The sequence below is a fragment of the Psittacula echo genome (assembly GCF_963264785.1).
Source record: "Psittacula echo genome assembly, chromosome: 22".
Taxonomy (NCBI): Eukaryota; Metazoa; Chordata; class Aves; order Psittaciformes; family Psittacidae; genus Psittacula; species Psittacula echo.
Window position 1 is genome coordinate 5529997 of NC_137758.1, and position 18886 is coordinate 5548882.

The window sequence follows — 18886 nt, forward strand, 5'->3', positions numbered from 1 at the left end:
CTTAACTCCGGACTATGCAAGGGACTAGAGCAGCATTCTCCTGCCTGCAGCCAGCAGCTCCCTGGCTCTGAGCACCAGGCTCCCGGTACCCCTGTACTCACTCCCGGTTTCACCCTGGCTGGTGCCACGCAGGGATAAGCTCGTTTTAAAACGCGATCGTGCTTCAGGCCGGGGGGGGGGTGGTGTTTGTAATGAAAGGGGTGTCCACACGCTGCTGCCCGAGGCTCGCCACTGCCTTTAAACCCCATCAGCTGCTGCCTATCAGGGGACACTTAAGGAAACCTTTTAGTCAATATTGCCTTGAGAAATGCTCCAGTTGAGAGCCTTTTAATGCCTTCTCATCTCCAGGGTGTGGAGGAGGCCAGCGCAGAGCGGGAGGCTGAGAGAAATCCTCCCGCTCTTTCATCTCCCGCATGATGAAAGCGGGAGGACGAAAACCCAGACGGTGTTGCCGGTTGGGGAAGTCAATGACTTCTTCCTGGGGGACAGGAGTAAGGATCTGAGCGCTGCTGTTCTCCTCCACGTGCTTTGATTTCCCGGTGAGAAGTGGATTGGGAAGGAGGAGGACCAGGACCCCGAGCCCTTTGTAACCGATCCTGGAACAGCGAGGAGGTGTCCTTGGGAGGGGAGGGTGGACGCCTGTGCCAGCACACTCACACTGGGGGCTTTTGCGAGGCTCAGCGCACATTCAGTGTACGCGAGCGCAGATTCCTCCTACGTGACCAGGTCCCAGTGCCTGAAGCGGGGCTCCTGTGCTCACTCTTCCTTGCAGTGCTTTTAGCTCCTGTTTGCTTGTCAAGTCTCCTGTGGCAGGAGCAGTGCTTAGAGAGAGTGGAGGCACAGCCCTGGGGACCTGCGCTCCTTCCATGGGGAAGGAGGGAGAGGAAGGATTTGTCTGTCACTCTTTCCTGGCAATGGATATTCCCCTGGAGGGCTGCCCCGGAGCCCTGGGGGGGAATCCTTTCTTTAGCTGTTGATATGCAGAGCTGTGCTGTGCATGAATAAGGGAGAACAAGTTGGCTTCTATTTTTATACAGGCCTCTTATCTGTCTCTCAACTGTCTTGGTCTTTTGTATTCCCCTTTTCTTCTCTATCCCTCCCCCTCCAGTCTGTATCTTCTCCTTTCTGTGTCTCTCCATTTTCCTTCCCTTAGCAGCATCTCACTAATTCAGTCTGCTGCTTCGTGTTTGTGCATACATGGAAAGAATACACCATGGTAGGAGTGCTGAATATTAGACATTCTGTTGTCATTGAAGCCTTGGGCACCAGAAGCTGTCTGTATGAGTAGGAGTGAGGGTGTGATGTGCACCAAGGTGTGTGGGACCTGCTGCAGTGGCTGTGCAGTCCCTGCCTGGGCTGGAAGCACATTGTGGGTCCACACTGGGCAATGTGAGTTTACTATGAGTGGGAGCCTGTAAGCTCTGTGTATCCTATAAATGCAACCAGGTACAAGCTGAGAGCTCATGGCTGAATGCTCTCCAGGCATGGGTTTGGGTGTATGCATGTAGGCACCTGAGACGGGTCCTGGGAGGGGGGTGAGTTGGTGGCTGCTGCCTTAAACAGAAAAGCACCAAAAGATCCAATGTAGGCACTCCCAGAGCTTGATCAAAATCCCTGTGCCTGATGCGTGTTTGCAAGAGGTTTATAACAGGACTTGCTTCCTGATTCAGTGCAAGAACTTGCTCTTAATCCTCATCCACCAACTGCCTCCGAAATCACTTTGTATATGTGCCAGAGTATAAAATAAACTGGGTTGTTATCAATAATGAAGCAGTTTGTTATGTATTTACATTTGGTACGACCGCCTCAGCATCTTTGCCATTGATGTGGGAATAAAGTATCCTCTCCTGCATGAATAGCAGTCGTGGCTGGCCTGGTCCCTCTGCCTCAGATCGCTTGTGCTCTGCAGCTCCTGCACAGGGCTGGGGAGATGAGGATTAATCCCTGCATAGGATCTGGTCTGCTCGGGGAGTTTATCAGCAGCAGAACCTTGAACTCCTTTTAGATTCCCTTCTGCCATTTGCTCACAGTGCAAGGTTTTGACTTTTCAGTGCAGAAACCTGTGCAAACACCCTCCAAATCCTCTAAGCAAACAGAGGAGCTGCCACTGTTTAAATCATAGCAGTGGCTGAACCAAGGGCTCATCCCTGTCCCTGCTGCCCAAGTGGGAATCTGCTCACCCCAGGCTGTGCTGAACCCAGGTACCAAGATGTGAGCATTGCTCTGTCCTCGGAGCAAGCTGTGCTCCCATCCTGGTCAGTCTTAATCCCTATTCTTTAACTGTGGAAACCAGTCACGTGCTGCTGGCTCAACAGAGGTGGTCTGGGTGATAAAGTTCCCACTGCCATCTCCCCCAGGCTTTGCTGGGTTATTTTCTTCCATTATGTCACTGTGTCGGAGCCTATTGCCTGAGAGCACGTGGGATCTGATCACCCCAAATGGTTCCTGCAGGACCAAGGCAGATGGACAACAGGGAGCTGGACACTGAAATTCCTGCTGCCCTGCACTTTAAATGCTGGCTGAAAGCCTGGAAGTGTCCTCCTGAATCACCTCCCTGCACAAACCAGCCGGCAGCTCCATATCACCACCGGCACTGAGCCCCACCGGGGTCCTTGGTTTTGGCTGGTGCAAGCTGGCAGTGCTACGGTGTGGGAAGGATCTGACCTCTCAACCCCATGAATGTGCCTCATTCCAGGCTCATGGGTATGGAGCAGACAATGGAATTGAGCAAAGGGAGCTGATCTGAAGCCTCTGCTGAAGGAGGTTATTTACATTCCCCAACCTGCCGCCCTGATCAGAAGTGAGCGTGGAGCAGCCTCTCTGGGAACGTGTTCAAGACAAGATCACATCTGTCCCCTCTGTTTCTTCCTTGTCTCTCACCAGCCCTCTCCAGATGGCTTCCCCTGAGGAAGGGGTGAGCCCAGCTTCCAGTTAAGAACCAGGGGAGCAGAGCACTTGGCAGCGCCACTGGAAGTGCTTAGGACCTTTCTTGACTCTGAAAAAGCCAGCCCTGGAGCTACATTGCACACACGGTGCCTGCCCGCGGTGGCAGGATGCGCTGCAGAGGTCTGATGTGGCCATGATCATCAATAATGGATGCAACAAGAGGGGAAAAGCCACGTGCAGTGTTCCCAGCAGAGATCCGGAGCGCAGGAGGGCAGGCTGGGGTGCAGGAGAGGATTTCTGCATGGAAAGCAGAGCAAAGAGCATGGGGAGAGATGTGGGCAGGGAGCACAGGTGAGATCCCCAGGGGGACTGCATGGGTTGGGGCTTGGCTTTTCACCTGGTACTTGCTGCTTTCATCAGCAGCCTAATGAAATGAGAAGCTGGCAGCTGACTGACATCTGCAAAATGAAACATTTCCTCTGGAAATCCAAGCTTTCCTTGTTCTGTTTGTTCTAATGAAGGAGCTGCTGCTTTTTCCCAAGGAGAGCAAATTCCATGGAAATTTTCATTGAGTTGAAAGTTGAGATGGAAAGTTTTATATGCGCCTTATGGGAAAGTCCCCAGTGAGGTTCCAAAGGAAGCAAAGTAATTTAGAATGGAATCCAAGCAGAGCCAGTGGAGAAAACCGAGTTCTGGTGGAAGTGATGTGCCCAGATGGCTGGGTCTGCATAGGGAAGCATGTGGAAGGGACAGCTGCAGAATGAGAGATGCCTGTCTGGCTCTCCATCCTTCGGATGCGGAGCTGAGAGGAGCTGTACCGCATCCAATGCTCCCCTCCAGCTCAGGCTATGAGCTTCCTTCCAGGAGAAACACTTGTGTCACCAGCCATATGGGATATCGAGGCTGTAGGTGATGTTTGTGAGCACCAAAGGAGTCATGGAGTGGGGAGGAATGTGTCTGATAGCCAAGAACATTCTTGTGCTGCAGGGAGCCAGGTGGGATGATCCATAACAATGGGCTGACAGTGATTTGTACAGCTCATCCCCAAAGCTGAGACCTGGGATAAACCCCATCTGAGCCCATGGCTGTGGGACATCAAATGATGCTGGTAACTGCAGGTGTTGCTTGGGAGGGTCTCTGTTCTCCTGGGAAGCAAAGATCTACCCAGATTCACCTCTCCTGACCTGAGATCTCCTGTCAGAAATCATTGAGATAATCTGAAAGCTGGAGAGGAGCAGCACAGGGAGAGCATCAGGTCGTGGTGGCTGATGTGGGGCTGGCGGGTACCATCAGTGTAATTATGGAAACTGCTGCAGGATAAACACTGCTGCATTGGAGCAGCAATTGTGCAGCAGCCTCACGTTCTCCTTGATGTATCACAGGGAGGCACCAGTTTCAGCTGCTTGTGCCTTGACAAGCTCAGATGCTCTGATGGAGTGTGCTCCATCCTCCCCTGTCTGCCTCCAGTGACAGCCGGTGAGTGCATCCCTCCTCCAGCTCGTACTTTCCTCTGGTGACCATAAAACACCATCCCATAAGTGCCAGTGGCATTCCAACAGGGCCAGAGTTTCCCTTCTCCTCGTGGGAAGGAGCAAACCAGTGTGCGCGGTAGAAGACCAAAGCCTGAGCCAAAAGCAGGCTTCATTATTGGCAGGAAAATGCAGTCTAGCAATTTTCTCATAACTTGGTGTTTTTGCCATACATTCTTGGTAGTAATTGTGGTAAATAAAGAGCCTTTTTGTGTAACTGTAAACAGTTTGCTGCTGTTCCACAGTGAAAGCCTGGCTCTGGCATCAGCAGGGCTATGGGAGCCCTGGGTTCGGTGCGGGGCTCTGCAGTGTGCTGTGGAGAACCCTTGTTCGGAGGTCTCCAGGCTGAACAGCCCCAATGTTCTCAGCCTGGCTCCATACGGGAGCTGCTCCAGCCGCCGAGCATCCTCGTGGCCTCCTCCGGACTTGCTCCAACAGCTCCGTGTACTGGCTCTGGATGCTGTGTGTGCTCGTAGGGTACCTGGTGTCTGTAATATCCAGAATCCTGCTGCTGGGAGAGGCTTGGGGCTGGGTTTAAACTTGGGTTTAGCTCCTGATCTCCCTGAGCCTTGGGGTGAGTTAAGTGGCTCCTGGGCAAAGCAGGAGGAGGAGAGGATGGACCACTGGAAAGAGCAATTAGACTGAGTACGTGGGTGTTGGTGTTTATGGAGAGCAAGATAAATAGAAGCACGGATGGATAGCCAAGCCATAAACCATCCCGGGTAGATAATTACACGCCGGATTGTTGTGCCACTGAAAGATGATTGATGGCTGCGTGGAGATGAATGGATGGAGAAACCTGGATGTACAATCCTGCTCTCTGCAAACTGGTCATGGTGGCAGAGGGGCAGGGATGGGGGGTGCCTTGCCTGGAAGGACTCCTGCAGTGCCCACCTCCCTGGTGTGAAGCTGAGCTTACAGTGGGCACAGCTGGAGGAATAACTGCTCTGGTTTATCCTAGCCCAGCTGAGAGAAAATGGAATGAAGAGGAAACTGAGCGTGATGTTTATAGACAAGATGTGATAATCTAACAACAGAAAGTGATGCTGAGTGCTGTGAGGTGGCTCTGGAGGGGGACCAGGGATTCTGGGGCCATCCAGGTGCATGTCAGTGCAAATTGTCCTGTGCAGGAGAGGAAGGAGACTCTGCATATCAGGGCAGCCCTATTATGTGTGCTATTGACAGAGATTAATTCATTGTTGGAGATGTCTCTGATTCCATTAAGGGAAGCGCTAAGGCACAAATGTGCTGACCCTGTTCAGGCTGTTTGCTTGTCAGTCAGACTAATGCACCCTGGCACTTCCCAAGCCCATGTGCTGCCCAGGTTAGCCAGCCTTGCAGCAAGGGCACCTCATGCATCATGTTTCTTACACACTGATGCTTGCATCCACCTATTAGCAATAAATCACCCAAATTCCACAACCCTTCTGCACTTCAGAGACTCCAAATGTGAGGAGAAGCCTTAACAAAAGCAGGTTTGAGGGAATGGCAGAGCTGGCCCCTGTGCATCGAGGGCTCCAGCTCATCCCATCCACCTCCAGTTAGATATTTGCACAGTTTGGGGTCATCTCTCTAAATTCCTCTAATCTCTTAATCTGGTTCTTCTGTAAGATTGATTAAACCAGGCTTTATAGGAGTGACTTTATAAGATTGCAGCAGAAAGAGAGGAGGTGCCCACAGCAAGTCTGTTGGGAGCAATTACTACAGAGGAGTTGAGCCTTCATTTGTTGCAGAGGGGGTAAAAAAACCAGCTCAGAAAGGAATCTTTCCATCCACTGCAGGAAAAGCAGATGCAATGGCTGCGAACTGGGGGGGGGAGGGGGGGGGGAAGAGCTATTTTGGTATTCAGATAAATCAGCTTCTTAAAGAGCAGTAATCAAGAGCACTGCACATTGATCGTTATTGCGATGGTGGGCGGGAGTGACTTGGGGAGAGGATGAGGATGCTGGTGCTCAGTGTGTGCTTTGGTGCACTGCTTGCAGCAGCAATGGAGATTTAAAAGAGTGATATCCTATAGAACGCTGGTGGTGTACATTGGTCATTGTTAGGTTATGCCAATAGGATGAGTATATTTATCATGGGATGGTTTGGGTTGAAGGGACCTTAGAGCTCTTCCAGTTCCACCCCCCTGCCAGGGACAGGGACACCTTCCACTAGAGCAGCTTGCTCCAAGCCCCAGCCAGCCAGGCTTCCTCTGGACTTGCTCCAAAGTTCCAACGTATTTAGGTTTGTGTGTTAGAAAAGATGAAAAATGCCACCACTGCCCTGTACAGAGCCCTGCAACCTCCTCTCTGTGCTCAGCCCCATCGATGGGCCCTGCGAGTGCATAGGAGCGGGAGCTCTCACTTCCAGATGGCAGAGTGGGACCAAGCCCATGTGTGTGACATGGTAGCATTTATCAACCCCAGCACCCTTCCCCACCTTTTTCCCTAGTGTCTGAGCTCCTGCCCTCCCATCCCATCCATTACACCCCACACAGGCACCAGCACCAATTTACTTGATAAATCCTGCTGCTTGTTCTCGGAGGGATGGGGCCGGCCCCGTGCTTTCAGGAGATTAATTTTTGATTTATTGTTGGCTCCAATGATTTATTGTGATCCTTCCCCAGGGAAAAGACAGGGCTGTAAATATTTTACATGCCGCTGGCTGGTGACAAGAAGCATTGCTGGCTGGTAATGGGGTGGATGGGGGATTGAAATCATAGCAGCTTCTCTACTCAATTACTTGCAGGCAACTCCAAGCGTCTGCTGGTCTGTTTGAAGGGAGGCAGAGGAAGAGGGAAAGGAACCCCACCACATGTTAAATTGTTATCTTATTAACTGAGACAATGGTCTTGGCTTTCTCCACTTGCCCTCGGTGCTGCTGCTGATTGCGATGAATTGAATTCCAAAGCATGGTACAGCCTCGCTGAGGGCGCGTTGTGCTCCCCAGTGAGAAACAGAGGCAGCTAATGGGAACTGCATTTTAAACCAGGCCGAATAACCACACGGCAACCCCAGGCAAGGCACTGTTGGACCCCTTCTGCTTCTATGTGAGACCCCCAAGTGCTTTACAGCAGGAGGTGAGCATCCTGTTGTCCCCATCTCACTGGTGGGCAACTGCAGGCCAGAAAGGGCAATTGCGAGGCTATCTAATGAGCCCACAGCAGAGTTGGTTCTTCTGACCCAAGTGTCCTGGCCCCAGGGCACCACTGATTCTCAGGAGAGGACCCAGGAGTCCCAAAGGGGCTTACTTCAGTCAACCATTCAGACAACTGCCGCCAAGGAAATGCCCCAGAGCTCCCTTACTTGCCCCCTGCCTGTGCTGGCCTCTGCTCTGGCCCCATGGAAGGGTGTGAGGGATCCCAGGGTGGTCTTGAGCACAGGTACAAGCCCGTGGGGCTCCCTGCTCCTCCCAGGGACATCCGCAGGGTGCTTGCCTGATGCTGTGCTTGGTGATGCTGAGAGGAGCTGGATCAAAGCGAAGCTGGATGCTTCTCTTAGGGAGAGCAAAACCAGGCAGCGCCTCCTGCTCAGTTATGCAGAGCATACAAATGGGTTTCCTTGTTAAAGGTGCCTTTCGTGCCCACCCAAAACCCTACCATGGTCTGCAGAGATGCAAGGTCAATAGAGGGAATAGCTGGAAATCGGGTTGCATCCCTTTGTATTTTGAGCGCTTTCCCATGGATTATCCTTTCTTGTCTGCCGGAGCTGCTGTGCTCAGATCCCTCAGCCCTGCTTGCCTGCAGAGCACTAATCAACAGCAGCTATAGGGAGCCCAGCTGTGTCCTGTGCTTCCCCATAAACTTAATGGGGTGTGAAGAGGAAACACACACAGCACTCGAGCAGGGCTTGGGGGAAGCCTTCTCTTGTTCTCATGCCCTCAGTTCACTCCACTGCTAATTCCTTCACTCGTTTTCATAGACTCAATCATGGAACAGTTTGGGTTGAAGGGGCCTTAAAGCTCCTCCAGCTCCAACCCCTGCCACGGGCAGGGACACCTTCCACTAGAGCAGCTTGCTCCAAGCCCCTGTGTTCAACCTGACCTTGAGTACCCTGAAGGTTTCCATCAGTGCTTTGAGATCCTTGAGGAAGGCAACAGACCTCCTGTCCTTTTCCCGCAGTGTATCCGTGCTGTGATGCTGCTGGCGGTGGGATACTCAATGCTGGGATATTTTTACTCCTACAAGACCCTTCCACCTCTCTTCATTCCTAAGCAAAGCCACCCAAATCTGCCTGTCCCCAGCTCCCTTTGCCACCTGCCAGCAAGAGGAGGCTGTTGGCAGTTGGTGACAACAGGGGTGACAGTCATCCACCAGTGCCACCCATGCAGCATTCATCCTGCTCAGATAGCTGTTTGCAAGGAGCCAGCACTGTGCCCATTGCACACAGAGGCCCCCAGGTCTCCCCTGCAGGCTGAGGAGGATGTGGTGCCATCATCCCTCCTCCTAAAATCATGCTCAAGGGAATGCTGGTTCCAGCACCATCACCCCCAGGTCCCAGCTCATCCTGCACTGGAACGTGGTGGGGGCTCTGTGCGTTCCTTTGCTTCTCGCTTCTTGCCTCAATAGCAAATAAACCCCTTTCCTCCTGCTGTTAGATTGGAATGAAAGAGGGAAAAAAAGCCCAAAACAAAACAACCCTCCCTAACAATAAGTATCTTGGTGGAGAAAAAACTACCTGGAGCATTGCGGATGAAAGAAGGTCTGATAAATGAAAATGTTGAGGCAGAAAGGCATTAGACAGCACTAGTAATTGTTAATTTGTACTCGGATTTAGCACGAAAGGGCTTTTATTACTTCAAATATGCATTTATTCTGGGTTTCCATTTGGAGCAGTCACACGCAGCTGAGCTTGCAAACCCTCAAGGGACTGGGTAAGAGAAAAAAGAAATCCTTTAATGGATTTTCAAGTCTCTGGTCCCAGCAACCGTTCCTTTTGCTTGTTGGTGTTACTGGTTAGAGCAGTAGAGCCCGGATCACAGCAGCACGATGGGCTCGCTGTTAACTGGCTGAATTCCCCAGGGCAGAGGAGGCACGGCCGTGGGGAGCTGCTGGAGGCTCCTGGAATCTTCCTTGTATGGGGAAAGCAGAGATGCACCAGAGCCAAACTGCAGCTGTTGAGCGCCACGTTAGGAGACAGCCCCTGCCGCTGCAGGAGGATGCTGCACACACCAGAACTGGGGAAAGCCCTGGTTATTTCCACTCTGCCACAGGTGAGGAGGCGGGGAGTGAAGACAGGAACTTATTTGAGTTCAAACTTAAATAGGGGAGGTTTAGGGTAGATCTGAGGCAGAAATTCTACACTGTGAGAGTGGTGAGACCCTGGCACAGGTTGCTCAGAGAAGCAAGGGGCAGAGGGTTAGAACTGGATGAGCTTTTAAGGTCTCCTCCAACCCAAACCGTTCCATGATTTGATTTGGAGCAACAGGAGCCCAGAACCCAAACCAGCACCCCCAGACCTCAGCTCGCTGTGACTCCAGGGCCGTTGCTCCCCATCCACCAGCTTACTTTTGGCTGTTACCCTCCCACCTATTCATGGGTCAAATCCCTGCCTGTGCCAATGAAGGAAGCAGGACCCCAGTGTGCTCTCTGCACCATGGCCACAGCGATGCTTGTGGGTGGCTGGACCAGAGGGCTATGGGGCTTCAGGAGAGGTTTCTGCCGTGCATGGATATGTTTTTCCCTGCAAGAAATATTATGCTTTAAATGGGAATTGATCCGGGGAAGTCTGACAGACGAATACCATAAACAAGATCAAATGAATTTATGACTGTTGTCCCTTGCAGCCTGATAATCAATGAACAGTCGGGGAAAAGAAGCTGGAGTGGCAAAGTGCTGGGTCTGTATCAGCAGAAGTAAAAGTCAAGTCAGGCACTGCCGGATGCTTGCAGTTACCTTTGAGACGTGCAGGCTGGAACATGATTTGATTTACTGACTGCACCCCGGCCGGCCCTGCCTGCACCTCCTCCTGTTTGCAGGTGGGGAGATTGATGAGCAGCTCTTTTTCTGTGGTATTTGCTTACACTTTGCCTCCTATCTCATTATCTGCGTGCTTTAACATACACGCTCCCCTCCATGTGTGGCAGCATCTCCTCCAGGATGCTCATGCTGGGAAGACTGGACCAGGGCGCTGCTGCTCCTGTGTTTCTTGCCTGTTGCCTGTGTAGGCTCAGCCATTGCTGCGTTGTTAATGATGTGTGTGCGTCCTGCAGCTTTATGAGCTCTTATTCTCTCTGAAGATCTCTGTTTTCTTACAAGTTTGTGGCAGAGGTTCCCAGCGGGGGGGGTTTTACAGCCTCAATTGCAGGGCTGGGACAGCCTCATCTCAGGCTGGCCCATTAACAAGTAATCACTTTCTCTCCAGCCCAGACTCCCTTGTGCTGGCTTCTCCTATCATTTGCTTTAGCTCAGAGTGAGCTTTGAACTGTGTTATGCAGTGTTGGGAATCAGGAATAGAAACCAGCCCATTCCATTGCTGGTTAAGGGGCTTCATCTCATTCAGTCTCACATGGTCCTGGGATGGGGTTGAGCTTGGTCTTTGGGCGGTGCGAACCCCTTGCTCTCAGTTGGACTTTTAATTCCCATTCACACCCATGGTGCTCAGTGGCTGCAGAGGGGATACCAGAGTTAATGCCTGTGCAGGTGATCAGACAACCAGAACCACATCTCCGGGCCTCGAAACCCTATCGGTTAATCCCAGCCTTCACGCTTGCTCCACATCAGAGCTCTGGGAAGCTGGGAGCACCCGAGCCCTGTTGTGAGATTCCTTTCCCGTGCCCAGCCAGCAATAAACATGTCAGAAGCACTAAGCTTGCAAGGATCGATTCCCTTCACAGGAACAACAAAGCAATTTGCTGTCTAGGTCTTGTTCTGCTGTGAATAATAAGCAGCCACGGAAGCCTGGCCTCTGGAACACCTTGTGCCCTTGGAATGTGGAAACCATCTGGGACTGTAAAGGCAGGGAGTGGAAAAACAAGGAAAGGGGAAAGGAGGGAGGAGGATTCCAGGCAGTGAAGGTCAGAATCATCTCAGATCCCTGAATCCGTCAGTGCTGCAGGCAGGGAGCAGTAATTCTGCAGGGTGTAGAAGTGCCTCTGCAGTGAGGAGACGGCAGCGCAGGCAGTGGTGCTCCCCGTGGCCAGCCTGGGGAGCCCAGGTCACTGCTGGGGCTGGGGAACAGCTCCAGGGATTGCTCATAACCTTATTTTGTGTGGAGCTTCTCTCCTGCAAAGCTTTCTTCTTTAATGAGCCCTCCTCTCCTGCACCAGGACACGCAGAGCCTCGCAGAGCAGGGGATGCTGAGTACGGGGCAGGACATCTCCATCCCTGCAGCTCTGTGGGACAAGGATGAACTCCCAAGGACAAATCTCTTCTGGCCCTCTCCAAAACCACCCTCCTCCATCAGCTGGCCCGTGGCTGGATGGTGCTCAGCTCTGGCCATCTCCCCATGCACAGCCCAGCCTCTGGTCACTGGGAAGGGCGTTATTCTCCCCTGGACCCACCATCACCCTGCTAGACCACCAAGCACTGCCAGTGATGGAAATGCAAGAGCTGTGTCCTCCTTAAGCAGCTGCACAGCTCACCAAGTCCCTGCAGCAACAGCCTATGCAGAGGGCAGCTTTGGCCTGGGGCACCCAAAGCCTTGCAGATCCCCCTGCCCCAGGGATACATCCAGAGCCAGATGCTGGTGCTGCACGCACAAGGCCCATGGTGCGTGCTCTTCCTCAGATCAGATGCAAAACCAGCTGCTGTTTTCACAAGGTTTTATGATTAACCCAAAGAGAGGAGGAGAACAAGGAGGGACCCAGGCATGTGTTGGGCTGTGCATGTTCCCAAGGCCAGAGATACGAGCCCTGCCCAGGAGCCACGGGAGGCACACTCAGCTCTTTGACAGCAGTATTTTGTCCCTCTTGCTCCCTGGAGTGTTTTCAGCATGCCAACATCGGTCCATTAACATTGAACCCAGCTCTCCTTCCCCTTAGCAACAGCATCAATATTTATGATGTGTAGCTAATGCAGTCTACTTATATGACTTCTAGGATTCCAGGTGGGAATTCTTTGTCCAAAAGACCTCCAGTACCTTTCAGGCTGCGATGCTGCTGCTCCCCCGCAAAACAAGCACTATGGATCTGTGACCTTTCTTTTACAAGCTGTTTGATGCTGCAAAGACCCAGCCTGCAGCTGCTTCTCAGTCAGGGAGAACTGAAGTGGGAATATAGGTACCAGAAACCCACCTAATCCTAATGGCTTTACTTAGGTCGGTTTCTGTGGGTGCCTCAAAAGGACCAAGCCTATTGATTAATAAACAGATGACCTAACAGGAGGCTGTAGTGAGGTGGGGTCAGTCTCTGATCCCAGGGAGCAAGTGACAGGACAAGGGGAAATGGCCTCAAGCTGCACCAGGGGAGGTTTAGATGGAGATGAGGATACAGCTCTTCACCCAAAGGGTGCCCAGGGCAGAGATTGCTTTAGGACTGACACGTGCCAGGCACAGTGCAACCAGTGGGATGTTTCCCCTCCTGGCAGCAGTGATCTGAGTGATGGCCCCGATGCTGACAGTTCCTCCGTGGAATTCCCAGCCCCAGGAATGGATGTTTCTACTGGGGCACATCCTTTAGACTCAAAGTTTCTCACTGCCCTTTTCTGCCTGGGGCCTCTAGCAGCCAAACCCCAGAGTGCTGGTTGCTAAAACCAGATGAGTGATGATGATGTTCTCTCGCTTTTAATTAAAAGCCTGGCATTTACAAATCAAAAATAGCCACACCGGGAGTTTTCCTGCCCTGGTATTTTAAATAATACTTGTTAGTTATTAATTATTCATGAGTAATGAGGGCTTTGCACATTTTCCTTCCACACAACCCTGGTGAGTCGTTTGCTATAGCTGTGAGAGATCTGCTGGGCTTAGTGACAGCAGTGAAGGTCCTCGTCCTTCTGGGGCACCAGGGGAAATGCGGCAGATCTTGACTAATACACGGCCAAGCTCATCCCCAGGGAGGGGATCTTTGGTCCGCATAGAGCAGAGGGATGGGAACAGCAGCAGGAGGGGGAACTTCACCTCTGGGGTTTGAGGCCAAAATGCCCAAGTTAAGAGCCTAAAGTTCAGCTCTAAAACATTGACCCCAGCCCAAGGTCTTGATGGGCTGGGGTTCAGGAGTGCTTGGACTTTAACAGCCCTCTGGCCTTCACTCTACAAGGAGAGCTACTGAGGAGCTGCTTGCTGGCAGCCCCTCCAGCTCCAGGAGCACATTGTCTTTGTCAGCTCCTTTGTTTCTTCCAGGTCACCTTTTCCTTCCGGACTCACAGCCAAGCTTCACCTTTGCCAAATATTTGTGCAAACTCAGTAGGAAAGGATGCTCCAGTTCCACCGCTGTAACATGGGCCTCCAATTCAATTCAAAGCTGTGGGCAAACTGCCCGAGAGGCAGCAGATGCTGGGTGCTGCACCTGTGGATCGTGCTTTCAGCCCAGCCAAGCAGGCGGGATGCTCTCTGTGCATCCCAAAGGCAGTGGCTTTCTCTGCTGCAGCTCACTTGCTGCAGGGTTTCTCACCTACGTCTTGTGTGCTTGCGAGATGTTCCAGTCCTGTTGCTGTTCGATCCATCCTCCTGTCCAGCAAGCGTGCTGGCAGCAGAAATCGGTGTTCTGCTGCAATCTAGTGGTGTAGTGCATGGAACAGGTTCGCAGCAGTCATTTCAGGCTGAAGATAGGCTCCCAAACAGGTTTTCCAGGCTCTAACACGTAAAGGCTGACTTCTGCAGAAGCTGGTATTTGTGTCCCTGTGCTCTGTGCTCACAATTCCTCCATCCGGTGATGAAAACCAAAAATGATGCCCACTATTCTTTATAATAAACAATAGAGATAGATGCTGCTCAAGATACATGATGCAGAAAGGGGTTTTGAGAACCAGAACCTTTGAATTGTGTTATCTGGAGAGTGCTGGAAACCTTTAGGGTTTATGATGGGGGGATGTTACTGACTTCTTGCTCAATGAGCAGCTGTCTTGTGTTAGAAATCAAGGTGATAGCAGCTGGCCTAATCTTTCCCAGCTGAGCAAACTCCTAATGCTCTGGCAGTAAATAAGTACATTGGGGCAGTGAGTGCCCCTCACTTCAATAGGGGATTTTACAGGGTGAGATCTGTGGGACAAAGGTAAAGAGGGGTTTTTGGGGAATTGTTCCCTTCTTCACTTCATCTCCACCCCTGCCTGGGACCTGAGGAGCTACAAGGGAAAGACCCGATTCAGCTTTCCTTTAGGAACAGCTTTGTTTTCATCTTCTTCCCATCCCCTCGTGCAGAACAGGAGGCTTTAAAGGACAAGTGAGCACAGGGATGTGAAAGGTAATGTTCCTGGGGGAAGGGAGGGCAAACACTGGGCAAAGCTGCCTGGACTCTTGTGTGTGTGATTGTGAGACCTGTCTGGAAAGAGCAGGATCAGAACAAAGCTTTGTTCACATCGAGCTGCTTAATATTTCCTGGTAATCCGGTGTTGGACATGGGGTTCTCTGGGAACGCCTGGAGCTGTGCAGCAGAGGTTTCAGAGGGGAGGAGCTGCCCTGCTCTTGTCTGTGCTGGTGTCCATGGGCTCCTCTCTGGGCCGCCCCAAAGTGGGGTCCTTGCAAGGGAGCATTCCAGACCTGGAGCCTGGGGCTGCAAACAGTGCAGAGGGATTTGGCCCAGATTGGGGGTTATTAGAGGGAAAACTCTGGGAAAAACTGCTTTGGGATGCTGCTTTGCAAAACCTGCTGGAGGATTGCTTGGATGTGCGGCTGTGGCTGAGGGCTCAGAGAGTCCCAGCCTGGTTTGTGTCGGAAGGGACCTTAAAGCCCATCCAGTTCCAACCCCTGCCACGGGCAGGGACACCTTCCACTAGAGCAGGATGCTCCGAGCCCAGTCGAATGTGTGGAGTTTTGACTTGGTGCGGGTCCTTCAGCCCACAGACCCGGTTCAGGTTCGCTGCTTTCCCTCCTTCACTGCACCCATTGACTCACCCGCTGTAATTCTCCTCCGCTCCTGAGCCCGTGGTGCGCGCACACAGGCTCTGAGGGAGACACGAGCGGCACCGCAGGGGGGTTGTGCGCTAAACCTCATCCTCTTCAGCAGGGAAGCGCCGTTGGGCTGCAGATGGCAGCACCGGATAACGGACGGGCTGCGGCCGCTCCTGGGCATCGCCGCCGGGGAGGGGACAGGGGCTGGTGCGTTCTTGCATCCTTCTGCAGGCGCAGAGGGGCGGTGTTGCTGGCAAGGGAATACCGAGGACTCCGGGGCTGGATGCTCCTGAACGGGATCATGGAACCCAGACTGGTTTAGGTTGAAGGGACCTCAAAGCTCCTCCAGCTCCAACCCCTGCCACGGGCAGGGACCCCTTCCACTGGAGCAGCTTGCTCCAAGCCCCTGTGTCCAACCTGGCCTTGAACACTGCCAGGGATGGGGCAGCCACAGCTTCTCTGGGCACCCTGGGCCAGCGCCTCAGCACCCTCATAGCAGAAGGATCCCTTCCCCTTTTAATCGTTAGCTACCAAGTCTGTGCTGTGCCGTGTGCCTGCAGTGCCTGAGCAAAGGCAGGAGGAGTGTGTTTAAATGCCAGTCCTGGTTTAAAATCCTCTGTGCCAACACTGAATAAAAGTGCAGGGCATTAAGGAGGCAAGATGGGATGAGCTCCGTGTCCTGTGCTCTTAAATAGGGAACCACAGACTGGCTGCAACAGCATAGTGATTTATGTCCTAGGGGCAGGCGAAGCTGCTGCTCCATTAAAACCAAGTGCCTGGGCTGTGCATCCATCACTAGCTTTTCCTGAGAGGCTCAAGTGTCATAGCAGGGAGCTCATGAATCCATCTTTCCAAGTACAAATACTTTAAGGCTAATCAATACTTTTTTGTCCAAAGAGATCGGTTGGAGGAGAGGAACTCATCTAATTTCTCCTCATTGTCCATTCCCTAGGTAACCATGTTAATTTGATTGCAGTGGATCCCTAGGGAGACAGCAAAGAAAGGGACCCTCTGTGAGCTCTTGAATGAGGACAAATATCCAAGTGGATCTGGCAAGGAAGGAGCATACAAGGGCTGTGTCAGGAGCCAGCTCCTCACCTCCCATGGCTGGGCTCTGCCTTGCGGGAGGTCTGTTTGTATGAGACATCCTTCTAGTCCAAGCACATACTTGCCGCAGAACCCCAAGCACCCAGGCCCAGCTTCATGCTAGTTTGAAGCAGTAACTGTCCCAGTTGTATCTTGCAAGTAGAGGGTGCAATTTCCACTGCTCTTGGAATCAGGTTTTGTGTTCCTGCATCTCCTACTCCATAGGAAACTTGCATTCTACAGCTTCTTTTCCAGATCCATGCAGGAAGGGTCTTTTCGTTGCTGGTCCAAGACACACATTTAACTTCTGACGTATGAATTCTTCACTGGCTTTCGTGGGATGGTGACACACGTAAATGTAAATGCAAATGTGTCTTTGGGATCTCAAAACTTTCTTTGATAAACCCCTTAAGGGCTTGAATATATATGATGTACATCAGCATGTTTGATATGTGTTATCACATGGTCTAGGGTGAGGTGTCCCTGCCCACCGCAGGGGGTTTGGAACTGGATGATTTAAGCTCCTTTCCAACCTTATTCTAACCTATTCTATGATTCTATGTTGTCTAGAATATGTGTTAAATCAACAAGGATCAGTGTGTTGCTAGAGCAAGTGCCTATATTAGTTTAAGTTTCACAGCCTCAGCAGAACATTTGCTGTGCCAATAAGATGCAGGGTGAGGGAAGTGGCTGCTCTTGCTGTGAGTGCTTCCTACGGGGGGAGGCTTTAATTAAACTGACATTCCTGATAACCAAGTCACCGATGAGATGCTCGGGCTGGGATCTTGGCAGGAGCTGGGTCACTCCATGGAGAGCCTGACCATGGCAGGGAGCCATCAGCAAGCACCTTACCCAGGGCTGAAGGTGGTGATGCTGCTCTTCTGCAGGAGCCCCGAGCGTGCGGAACCCCCCAGGACTGGTGCTGCAGGCGGGGAAGGGCCGTGACCGGGTCACTTGTCCTCTCCTGCCCCAAACCCCTGAGCTGGGCTTCATCCCCCTGTTTATGGCCCCGGGTTGTGCTTTAGTGCCCGCAGGAGCTTCCTGGGGGTGGCTCAGGCGGGAGGGCGGAGCCGGTGCTGCAGCTGCTAATTACCGGCACCGCTAATGAGCCTCTCCCCACTCCCCGCTCGCTCCTGCTTTCCTCCCTGTCTCCTCCCGGGGCGCGCCCGCCCGCCTGCCCGGGAGCGCGCAGTGCGGCGCGGCCGCGCTCAGGAGCGCGCAGTGCGGCGCACGGAGCCCGGCTGCGGCGAGCCCCGGCGCTCCCGGAGCAGGTAAGCGGGGAAGGGGGGTACCGGGTTGTGGGGCGTTCCCGGGGGATGCTCGGGTCCTTCCGTCAGCGGCACCCCCGGGACAGGGCTGTGTGTGGGGCGGGCTGGCTCAGCACCATCAGCATCATCACCGCGGGTTTGGGACCTGCTGCCTGCAGGGTCCCCCCTCGTATTTTGCCTTCGCCGGCGGGAGCCGCATGCGAGGGGGAGCCGGGTACCGGGCTCGGGTATGTGACGGGATTTTTACTGTTACGTCATGACATCGTGTCTATGCGTGGCGATAATATCCCGATATGTCAGCTCGGGGAAGGGGGTCGCATCCCGGGTAGAGACCCTGTGGGACAGAGCACGGCTCGGTCACCAGAGGAGCAAAGCTCGCCCTGCGGGGCGGCCGCACACTGATGCTTCCCTCTCGTGGTTTTTGGGGTGGATTCGGGTTCATCTGAAACGTCTTGCGCCGGGAAAACGCATCCACGGCCTCATCGGGAGGCCTCTGGGGAAGCACCGGGCTGGAATGCTGCGCTGGAGGGAGCCGGGCCCCGCCGCGGGTGGTGACTGCGTGTTTCCCATCTGCCTGTGCCCGCAGAGCAGCTCCCGGCCATCGATCAGGCTTCTGGAGGTGGGGAAAGTGCTGAATCATTTGTACTCCCGGCTGTCCGGGCGGCTCAGCCTTTCCCGACCCCAGGAATGGGCTGCAGGGACCGAGGGATGCTCTGCGGGGGGAGCGTGGCCTGTAAGAGGTACCCGTTGGCTTGAGCGCGGTGGAGCATCTTCCTCCATGGCCTTAGCTGCTCCTTGGAGGACGGGGCGCAGAGAGGATGCAGCGCTTGCGGCGCGGCGAGGCCTCCGGGCATGGGGCTGTGGGGAGGGACGAGGGGTCGGGGAGGTTTTGTCTGGAAAATCCCGTCCCTTCTGCCATAGGAAGGGCTCGGGGCTCGCTGCTGGGGCAGGGTTTCCTTTTGCCTTTTCAGTGCTGCCTTTGAGATTGTTTTTCAAGGTCAGGTCCTTGGAAGTGCTCCTGCGGAGCACTCGTGAAAGTCAAATGGAGATGTTTCTGAATGCTTTTTGGCAGAGGGGCAGAGAAAAGGGACAGGGGAAGGTGAATATTGCAGGAAAACCGGGATGTTCCCAGGCAGAGAGGATGCCTGGCTGG